The 11,886-nt window shown below is 38.9% G+C and overlaps 1 protein-coding gene across 1 annotated transcript in view; it reads right to left on the reverse strand.

Moving 5' to 3' along the window:
• The window catches only part of ccser2a (coiled-coil serine-rich protein 2a), a 49,001-nt gene extending 47,596 nt beyond the window's left edge, over positions 1–1,405 (reverse strand). The window contains exon 1 of the mRNA XM_085369743.1: positions 1,358–1,405. The gene's annotated coding sequence lies outside the window, so the exon portion shown is untranslated. The remainder of the gene's footprint in view (positions 1–1,357) is intronic.
• Positions 1,406–11,886: the final 10,481 nt, after the last annotated feature.

Below are 11,886 nucleotides of genomic sequence, written 5' to 3' on the forward strand. Positions count from 1 at the left end.
AAGTCAAAGTCAAATCAAGTTCCTTGGCTCTATGAGGAACACACATGAAAACCTGCACAATGTGGTTGAGCATAAATGTCAGAAAACCAGAGATGTGGACTAAGTATAACACCCACAGCAGACAGGACTGGAAACAGCTCATGTCTTAAAGTATAAGGAGTTGTGTAGGGCTCATCTTGCTTAACGCTTGCTTAACGTCTTCATCCTCCACCTGTGATTTCTGGTATTACTGTATAAATAACACTTATCTGTGCTGTACATAGTGATTTTTCAGCATTTTACGACCCTGTCACCCTCGAGGTTGCACTTCAAGAGCGCTATGGTGTCTTGGAATGACTGCTACTCCCAGGGTAGTGGGACAAATGTGTGATTTCACAAACAGCCACATTACAAAATACACTGACGCTGACAGTTAAGGCAGGCCAAAGAGACACAGCAGTTTGGGTGGTCCACTCTTCAGCAGACGTTCAGCTGTTGTAGAGTGGAATCAGATTGTAAACACACCCTCAGCCAAGGTGGCGCTCCAGGATCCTAGCCAACAGGTGTCCAACGTACACACTCATGGATCAGCATGTGCGTTCGTGTTTGTGTGTGCGTGACCCCACCCTAACACCGGACAAACCAGACTGATGTTCATCTCGCTTACACTAAGGGCAATCGGTCACGCCTTATCCTAATGTGTACTGGCGCTGATGCCACGGCGCTTTACACTGTCTGGCCTGTTATAGATCACAGCCTAAAATGGCACACACACACACACCTCATGGTAAAGACTTGAACTGTCAGCAACTACAGTCGAGGTATAAAAATATGAATTTGAAGGCTCCACTGCACGGTCGCTTATAAAAACCCTGCTTGAATTTACACCCTTGTCTGCTGCATGTAACTTTAAGATCATCTATGAGTCATCTTCAGTTACCCTTAATTCCTGGCATGTCCATGAGCAAGGTATCTCAATGGTAAATCTCAAGGAAGCCAGATTTCCCTTTAAGCATTAACTATTTAGGTACCCAACAGGCTGTGAGACACTTGACAAGCAGCAGTGCTCCAGAGTAGCTAAAAATTCCAATTTCTGTTTGTATTATGCAATAAAGAACATTCCTATGGTGCACAAAGGTCTTATCATCCTTATTCACGGTACAGTGACTCTCACGGCATGTTATGACTGTGGAGGGTGTTGTTGGAAAGCATGGCCTCCTCTGCCTCACAGATGAAGACCAATTCACATCTTTGAAAATAAGGGCTCTATAGGCACACATACTGGAAACAATTTCTATTGTTGTCACGTCATTTCACAGCTAAAACAAGACTTGTGTAAGCTAATACGGACTGTCCATTGGACTGTCATTAGACTTACCTAAATGATGCCGTTACAAGCGTGTTTATCGCCTCGTGGTTGGTTGAGGGAACCGTCTACTTGTTCGTTGTCTTTTAAACAACATGATGTTACAAAGTGAGCGGCCGAGAAGAGGTAGCAAGTCCTACAGTTTCGCGTTTGAAACTAGCTCACCGCGGAGATGCACTGGTGAAGTTAAGGCTAGCCCGTAGCCTGTAATCATGACACAAGTTTAACGGTTATCGCTACAGCCGATGCATCACAAAGAGTTATTTGTACTAAACAAATCAGCAAGCTTACACTAAGTGCTTAAAGATAGCTTATAAATAAATAAATTTAAAAAAATCGTCTTTCTCTTTAGTATTTCCAGCATACCGTTAAAAACAGCCCGAAGCAACTGTACCACTATCCGTGAGTTACACTGACAGCAAACATCGACCAACTGATGATACCGACACTGAAAACGGGTCGTCCGCAAAGCGGCAGGCGAGCTTTAACGACAACACGGCCATGTGGACCGAAAGAAATCCTCACACGAAGCAACACCTGGGCTTGTAAATAAACTAACCACAGCAGGAACCCCCCGCAAAGTTCAGTGTACAGACGGAGTCCCCCCAAAGCGCCTTCTCATTCGACATCCTCCCCTCGCTTTCGAGGGGGCGGAGCGTGTAGATGTCACCTGGGACTTTGAACGCTAATCTGCAAGCTTGGGTTGCATCTCTCTTTGCTAGGTGTTATTGAAGTCCTGTGAGTCAATTTCTGTCTCTGGCATTAATTTAATTCGCTCTTATGAGTTTATATTAAGTTGTAAGCTTTCAAATAAAAAGTAAACTACAGCTTGGTAGCCGCACGTGTGACGTCAGACCCATAGCTGAGCGTGCAGGGCTGTGCTAAATCTGTTTACTAGCCACAAAGGACACTACGTTTGCACCAATGACTGTAGAAAATAGTTTTCTATTTCCCTTTCAGAATGGAGGTTCAAAACAAAAGGGGGGTTTTAAAGGCCCAAGTTTGGGCCTTTAAAACCCCCCTTTTGTTTTGAACCTCTCTGAATACACAATGCATTAAATTCAAATTCAAATTCAAATTTTTATTTGTCACGTACACAGTCATACACAGTACGATATGTAGTGAAATGCTTGGACAACTGCTCGTGACCTAAAGAAAACAAAAAAGGAAAAGGCTATGAATAAGATAGGAAATAAATATGAAAAATTAAAAAGGGTAAATTTAACTAGGAAGGAATAAAATATAAATTAAGGTTAAAAATGAAATAACTGTACAACACAAATTAGAATGAAGGGTAAATTTAACTGGGAAGAATAAGATAAAATATATAAATTAAAGTTGAAAATAAAATAACTGTACAACAAAATACACAATATAGAACTATATAAGAATGTATGAAGAAATCTAAATATAAATAAATATATACACAATAACAGCAGCTGTACAAGTATTAACCGGAAATGAAGAATATAGTGACCAGTGTTGTGCAAAACCAAAGTCCAGAAAGTCCAGTGTGTGTGTAAGAACTGTATGTGTGGGTCAGTACTGTGTGGTGGTGTGATTGAGAGACCGTATCGCCTGCGGGAAGAAGCTCCTCCTCAGTCTCTCTGTGTTGGTCTTCAGGGAGCGGAATCGCTTTCCTGACCTCAACAGAGAGAACAGTCTGTTGTTGGGATGGCTGAGGTCCTTCACGATCTTCCTGGCCTTGGTCCAGCACCGCCTGCTGTAGATTGAGTGCAGGTCAGGGAGCTCGGAGCGGATGGTGCGCTCAGCTGACCGCACAACCCTCTCTAGAGCTTGTCTGTCCTGCATGGTGCTGTTCCCGAACCAGGTTAAGATGTTTCCCGCCAGGATGCTCTCTATGGTGCACGAGTAAAAGTTCCTGAGCACCTTGGAGGGCAGTTGGAAGTCTCTCAAGCGTCTGAGGTGGTAGAGACGCTGTCGGGCCTTTTTCACCACGGTGTTGATGTGACAGGACCATGACAGGTCCTGCGTGATGTGAACTCCGAGGTATTTGAAGCTGTCCACTCTCTCCACTGGGCACTCGTTGATGACGGGGGTCTGGTAGTTCCTCTCCTGCTTAGTGCTGAAGTCCACTATCAGCTCCTTTGTCTTACTGACGTTTACACAATGCATTAAACCTTGAAGCAGGAGCAGAAGACCACATTTCTTCTGCAAGATTCAGAATGGAGGTTCAAAACAAAAGGGGGGTTTTAAAGGCCCAAACTTGGCCCTTTAAAACCCCCCTTTTGTTTTGAACCTCCATTCTGAAAGGGAAATAGTATTAAGTGTATTTTTCCCAGTTGGCAAGACAAACTGAATCTTAAGTGTTAAACTTACAGGGGGCTGAGTGGATGTGCAAAATTTGCGATTTTACTCTTTTTTCTTTTTCTTAATAAAATGTACTGCTAATTGCTTAAAATAATTCTACCTCTGAGAAAACTGAGAAATGATTCCTTGAATTACTACTTATTACAACTAAGGTATGGAGAAGAACCTCTCTGAATACACAATGCATTAAACCTTGAAGCAGGAGCAGAAGACCACATTTCTTCTGCAAGATTCAGATTGTACGGTGATGGTGGTGTAATGTGTGGAGATATTTTTTGGCACATGTTGGGCCTCTTAGTGACAAGTGAACATCATTTAAACAACACAGCCTGCCTGAGTAATGTTGCTGACCATGTCCATCCCGTTATAACGACTGTGTACTAACTGTGGTCTTATCAGTGTACAAAGCTTAAATAATCTCAAACTGATTTCTTGAACATGACAGTGAGTTCACTCACTCACATGACTTCCTTTGAACTCTAGTGGACTTTATTGAATCTATATTACCAAGAACTGAAGCAGTTTAAAAGGCAACGAGGTGTTATTCAACAGCTGACGTTCCCTAAACTATGTAAAAGCTTGGCCTGCCTCAATAACACTCTGGATAAAGACCTGCAACACAATTTAGCACACTCAAGTGTCACTGTGCTTTGAGGGCTCAGGTGGAGTAGCAAAACACTATTTAAGAACCAGTCCATTTGCTATTTACCATGTCAACTTTTTCCATTATCACAGTTAAGTAGTGGAAACTGAAAAATCAGAATGCAAGCCAGAAAGTGAAATAGTTTTTCTTACATGAGACTACATCCACATTTGTATGATGTGAACTCAAATAAACGAAAAGGTTAAAGGTCATTAACTGAAACCCAAGGGAGTGTGGATCTGAAAATGAAAGTTAAGATAAAGAACATAGTGGGTGTTTATAGTGGTACACATTTTAATTGTTTGAGCATCTGTGTGCTTGGAGATAATCATCTGAAAGAAAACACAAAGATGATCAGAATGAGCATCATCAGCCTTCATTTTAGATACATTTAGAATCTTGGAGATGATCAAATGCAGCATTATGAGTGGGCTTCATCACATTTGTCATCCACCAGTCCTTATTTATCCAGAATACAACTCAGTTCTTTCCAACAGCTGTGCGGTTAAAATTTACAAAATACCAATAGCTTGTTAGTCAAAATCCATGCACATTAAAGACAACTGTTCATCAAATTCCAAGAAAAATAATTCTATTGTTCTTTTTCACTGTAATAAATGATAGACAACCATAAATAACTTCATAAATAAGTTACATGTCAGGAATGAAAGCCTTCCTCAGCTTGTTAGACCTTGACGCCCTAAGAAAATAAATCATGGATGCAGTTTTAGAGGAAGCAGTATGACTGTAAAATTATGCATATCTCCAAAGAGGGACTCATCCAGGCTGGAGAAACTGATCAGGAAGGCTGGCTCTGTGGTCGGCATGAAGCTGGACACTCTGGTGACAGTGGCAGAGAAAAGGACATTAAAGAAACTGATGGGCATTATGGACAATGCTGGGCATCCTCTGCACACGGCCATAAACAATCAGAAGAGTCTGTTCAGTGACAGGTTGCTTCTCCCCAAGACAAGAACTAACAGACTTAAAAACTCCTTTGTCCCACACGCCATCAGACTGTTTAACTCCTCTCTGGAGGGGAGAGGGAGGGGAAACAGGAGGACAAAGGAGGGGGGAACAACTAAGCTGCAGTGCCTCTGCACCTCACTGTACAATACCTTGTGCAATACTTTTTGTAAATAGTCAACAGTGCAATAGACTCAATACTTGAAATGTGCAATTCACTTGTATTTTTATTTTTTATTCCCATTTATTCTATTTATCCCCTTTGTATATTTTATTTATATTTGTCTCTGTATTTATATATGTGTGTGTGTGTGTGTGTGTGTGTGTGTGTGTGTGTGTGTGTGTGTGTGTGTGTGTGTGTGTGTGTGTGTATAGAAAGGTCACACACACACAGGTCAAGAGGTCAAGAAATGGCTGTTGGCAAATACTCTTATTCTCAATGAAAAAAAGACTGAAATCATGATTTTTGGCAGTAATGCCCTTCGCGCCAAACTTCAAGATGCCTTTGGCTTTCTTACTAGTTCTTTCTCTGATACTGTCAGGAATCTGGGTGTCTTGTTTGACAGCTCCTTTAAACTTGATAAACAGGTGTCTGCTGTTGTCAGATCTAGTTTTTATCAGCTTCGTCTCATCTCCAGGGCCAGACACTATATCCCGTATAATGACTTAGAAAAGCTCATTCATGCTTTTGTAACGTCAAGACTAGATTACTGTAACTCACTCTATTCTGGTCTCCATGTTACCCTTCTACATAGATTACAGACAGTTCAGAATGCTGCGGCACGTATTCTAACTAAAACCAAGAAGTTTGACCATATTACTCCGGTTCTTGCTGAGCTGCATTGGCTGCCTATCAAATACCATATTCAATTTAAAATTTTGCTGCTTACGTTTAAAATTATCAATAATACTGCACCAACCTATCTTAAGGAACTTTTAAACCCTTATGTCCCTGCCAGGGCTTTAAGGTCATCCTCGCAGTTATTGTTAGTTCAGCCCAGATCTCGGTTGAAATCTAGAGGCGATCGATCGTTTGCCTTTGCTGCACCTGAGTTATGGAACAGCCTCCCGATTGGCATTCGGGAGTCTGATTCTATTTTTTCTTTTAAAGCACGCCTTAAAACTTATCTTTTTGAACTTGCCTTCTCTACCCGTTAAATGCTGACTGTTAACTGCGACCTATTGCATTAACTTTTTACTATTCCTTCATTCTTGGTGTTCTCTATCATGCGGCACTGGGTCTGCTATAATCTATGTGCTGCAGTCCATTTTATTAGTGGCTTTCTACTGTGAACATTGTCTGCTGTTCTTATTATATTTGATATTAATGCTCTTAACTGTATTATTTTATTGTTTTTTGTAAAGCACTTTGGTATGCCTAATGCTTTTAATGTGCTCTATAAATAAAGGTTGTTGTTGTTGTTGTATATATATATAACAGTTCTGTAACTGTAACTTCAGTCGTTGCTGTGCTTTTTTTGGAAGTCGAATTTCCCAGAGGAACCCACCCGAGGGATTAATAAAGTTCTATCTTATCTTATCTTATCTTATCTTATCTTAAACTTTCATCTAAAATGAAATATTAATTATTATCTTACGTTTCTGCTTGTATTTAAATGAATACAAATGAAGGTAATGCAAAACAATAAAAGCTATTTGAAGGGTTTATTTCATTTCTTTTTTCGTCACATAAATGTGTTCTTCTAATTGAGAATTAAAAAAAAACAGATGGTGTTTTGCTCTTTTTCGACACATAGTGATAAAATCTTTCAAAAGACATGGAGATTAAACAATTTAATTAACTATTTCTTGGACTCTGAAAAGTGCGCAGGGCTTATTGATCTCAGCAATCAAAGAGGCTTACTAAAGCTCAGCAGATCTGTACCGGAAAAACTAAATAAACTGCTTAAGCAACGTAAATCACCCACTGTGAACACTGCTGCAATGCAGAATCAACAGCACTAATCAGGGCTAAAAAAAAAAAAAAAAAAGTTTGCAATTAAATTGCTGCTCATGCAGGCTGAGACAGTGTCTCTTTAGAAAACTAAGCAGCTGGCAGAAGGAGTACAATGCTGGAATTCGGGTCTCTGCAATAGCTATGACACCATAATTTTAGAATAACACCTTCACTATGGAGAGCCCACTGGAGGAACTGGGGGATGAGGGCCATTTTCCTCAAACCATTTCATTGCCTTCAGAGAGACTTTAGAGACTTTTGGGCTTCGCTGCTGTTCTAATAACAGGTATTGTTCCCTGAATTTTTTTAGTCTATAACTAGTGCCTGTGCTTCTATTTTCTCTCCAGGCTGACATCTCAAAGTGTAGAAAGCTTCTGCTCATCATGGCAGGAACCCCGATTTGCTGCACAGCTCACTTCTCCATCTGGATTCTGTCTGAGACCTTCCTTCTATAACCACCCCAGTGGCTCTCTGGTAAAATAACAGTGATTTGATGGTGATTAATGCCTACTTTGCTGCTAAGAAGTTCTTAATTTTGAATGACTTATTCTGTCAAGAGGAACTAGATTTTATGCTTCTCTCTGAGAAGCATGAGAACGTCTCAGATTTCTTAAAACTACATTCAACACACTGTTCATTTTTCTCTGCACCACAGATTTCTAGTTGAGGAGGTTGAACTGCCAAAGAACTTTAAAAATAGACATTTTTGTGTCAGTTGACTTTTTCAGTCTCTAGTTACTCCATCAAGTTGATTATAATTATAATTCTAGAAATTCACCCATTGTATGGTATTATAATATATAAGCAACCTGGTTCTGCTGCATATTTTCCCTTGGACTTTAAGACTTTAATTTTCTACCGTTGAAAGTAGGCAGAATTATGATAATCAGACATATCAACATTCCTGCTGAACATATATCAAACACTACTACTACTAAAGAGTCCTTCAGCATTATAAACTCTTATTTTGGTTCCAAGTGTTCTTTTGTCCATCTAATAAGTTCAGCATTTGAAATCTTGAATGTTGAACTTAGCCCAGAGGGGAATATTTGATTCCTCTCTGAGCTTTAACTCAGATGTAAAATGTATTTCCCATTCTTGTTTCTTTCATTTAAATTGCTTTTTTTATTTTGCTGATGGCTTCTGACTACTGACATATTCTAGTAAGCAATCTCAAATTACTTCTATTTTACATTCTTTACAATGGTTCCCAAAATTAGAAATTGTTGAGCCCTAAATAGACATACTGTAGAGTACTAAGCCTACCTTATACTATATTGCTTTCTCACTCTGAAATCTTAAAAAAAGACAGGTCTTCTATTGAGTCTTATTGGTATTTGCTTGAATTCATCTATTCTCTGCCTTAAATTGCTTTTAATATTTTTATACTGCTATTAACTGTACTTTCTTGTATTTTTCTTGTGATTCATGCTATTTTTAAAAAATTATTTTAGTCTATTTTGTTGTATAGCACTTCATTGCTATTCGTCTGTGAACAGCACTTTATCATTAAACTTTTTGCTTACTTTCCATTCTGCCTCTCTGTCATGTCTCTCTACCTTTTTATTCTGTCTCTCAATCAACCCTGTCTCACTATTTCTATGACAGACAGACAAAGGGATGATTGAGAGATAGAAGCATGACAGACAGACAGATTACAGAGTTAAACCATTTTCACACAAGAATTTTGGCCACTGTCAGGAGAGTCAGTTCAGGATTTGTCTGAAGTTTTCTTTTGTCACGTGTAGCACAACGTGTGTCTGCTTCAGACATTCTCCCACTACTGGAAATGCTGTCTGGTTTAGTTAAGGGAGCTTCAAGAATGCATGAGGCAGAACACATGACACCAACCAACTTTAGCTCCAGCTGCACCATTCGCACTTTTTGCAATCTTTGCACTCAGAAGCTGAAGCAGAATCCATTTTATATTTGATTTTTTGTCAGACATTTGCAAGTGTACATATCTGTCTGTTGGGTGAACAAATGTTCTAGACTGTGAAAATGAATTTAGAGAAAGAAGCTGGACGTTAGATATAAGGATGCTACGTACATTTAAAGGCCTATGGATACAATTAAATAATTACTTCCTACTAACTTGATAATGAGCTGGTAAATGCATTTGGTGTTTTTAGGTTTTGCTTTTAATGTTGTTTCGTGACACAGTAAGCGTTCACTGTTAAATATCTTCAAAGGAAAATGAAACTAAAGTACATGACTGCTTTTTCTTTTCAAAAAATTTGTTTATCCATTAGTTTACACAGTAGAATGGACACGTGGATTTACTGGCAAAGTCAGCTAGCATGTTTAAAGGTCCTTTTTCCTTTGAGGCCTTCAATCTTCTCTCTGGATTACTGCCTACAAAGTGCCTAGAAAAAGAAACACTTTTCCTAACAGAACATATTTTTTTACTTTAGTCAGAATCTAAATGGGAGGTTTTGAGGGTGTTAAAATCCAAACTTCACCTTTGAATGAACTCAAAGGTGGATGCCATCTCCTCCTGGTATTTGAAGTTAAATACGTACAAGCCTGCAAAAATGCATGGCCTCACCTTTAGTGCTGAGCATCCAGCACCTGTTTCTGCTGAAAACACAATGCCAATACCTTTTAAACATGTTTTTTGAAATTAAAACTATATATTGTAGAATTCTGAACTGAACTGATTCTTTTAAAATTAGGCTACACTCAAAATATGCAGGCTCAAAATGCTGGCATTAGGTAATGTAATAGGGCAGCTGTTTGCAGCTGGATTTACAGTGAGGAAGACCAAGACACAGTATGGCAGAAGCAAGAGGCATTTATTTGCCCACATATAGCTCTAAGGCCATGACAGTCACTGGCATGTCAAGCCTTCTCACAGCACAAACATTCACTCTCATATTTAACGACAATTATCAGCCTTCTCCGCTGTTAAGGACTAAACCATTATTTTACTGTCAGGTGAGTTTTTCCAAATTCCAACCTTCCACAAACATTCTACAATACACAATTCTAATAAATAAATATATACATACATTGTACCATTTTCATATGATTAAATATTTTACACTTTGCCAAAAACACCAAAAACCTAGTGCACAGAGATTCCCCACACTCCCTTAACCCATGGCCTCTCCCAGAACCTTTAAATGTTGTCTGGACCCCCAGAGAAACATTTTCCCAAGCACCCTGGAGAGGACACAGAAAAAACAGGTGAGTAATCACATCTCGACAGCAACTTTTTGCACCAACCTTTACCTCTAGACTTTGCACACACATTTGCCTAACTTTTCCTTAATACTAGACCTTATTTGCTCCCAGTAATAATTCTTTCCTCCTCACAGAAAACCACCACACTTCTTGATGCTAAATAAAGTGTTAGTTAAAGTGTTATTAATAAAGTGCAAAGGTGCTCCTGTACAAGTTATAATTGTATATAACTTTATTATATAAGGATAATATAAAATATTAAAATGTTAAATTTAATAGAATTTGGTCTAATTAAGTTTACTTCACTGGCATCCCTTCAGTATATGTCAAACATATGTTCCTTAATGATTTTTGATTTTATGTATCAGGAAAATGTACAAACATGATAAACAGACAGACTGAAAAATAGGTAAATATTCTATACAAAGGTTTTGGTCCTGTTAACTCATGAGTGCGTACACTGTCTTGGTTTATACTTCCCAAGTGTAATGAGTTAGGGGCTCCCAGTTGTGTGCATCAGTACAACATGCTGCTGTGACACACCTATGTCAAGGACACCCCCCCCCCCCCCCCCCCCCAAAAAAAACAAACAAACATCACATTCTTGTTGCTCTCTTCAAGATTATGGCTTTTGTGTCTATCTATTTAAAGTTGCTGAGGATCTGAAATTCACACAAAATGACCTGAGAAGGAACAGAGGGCACAATAAAGATACAAAAAAAAGAACAAAGGGTATTATTCTTAAAAAGTGGAAGTTAAACAGGTAAAACAAATCAAGTCAGTTCTCTCTATATATGGCTTATCTTTTCAATAAAACACCAACATATTTTTTTAAATTCTAACTGGCCTTTGATCGAATCAACAAGAAAATGCAAAAACCTCCTAACACAACCTACTAGCTAAAATCAGCTAGAACCAGTTACTGCTAGAAACAAGAAATACAAATACAAAATATCTTTAGGTGTACTGCCTCTGCCTTATGCTGTCAACTACACTAACTCCAGCTGACAGCTGGAGAGTTTTAAACTAATCACTGTATAAAAGTAGACGACCTGGCTCCACATTTCCTGACATTCTTCAGTTTGAATGACAGAAGCAGTCATTTTTCCTGCAGCTTCAGACAAAAGAGGGTTAGATCTTTTAAAGAACATGACATCATCTGGATTTTCAGGCCAATTATCAGTATCTTCCTTTGCCATTACAGCTGAGGGAACTTCACACCGAGACTCAGAATAATAGCCTCCTCAGTGCCCCCTTGACTTGTGCCTAGCTCCTCGAATGCTAGCTCCTATCAGACTGTGCTATGTCTTTCCTGTATGATATCTTGATAAATGTGAAGTGAATGTTGTCATTCACTTCAAAGAACCCATTATATGCAACAATGACTAATACTGTATAAAAAATTCCAGTAACTCTAATTAAAACTATTTAGCTGCACATGACCGGAACATCACACAA

Source organism: Diplotaxodon limnothrissa, linkage group LG13, assembly GCF_057381915.1.
Source record: "Diplotaxodon limnothrissa isolate DT_005_m linkage group LG13, D_limnothrissa_male_GT1.1, whole genome shotgun sequence".
Taxonomy (NCBI): domain Eukaryota; kingdom Metazoa; phylum Chordata; class Actinopteri; order Cichliformes; family Cichlidae; genus Diplotaxodon; species Diplotaxodon limnothrissa.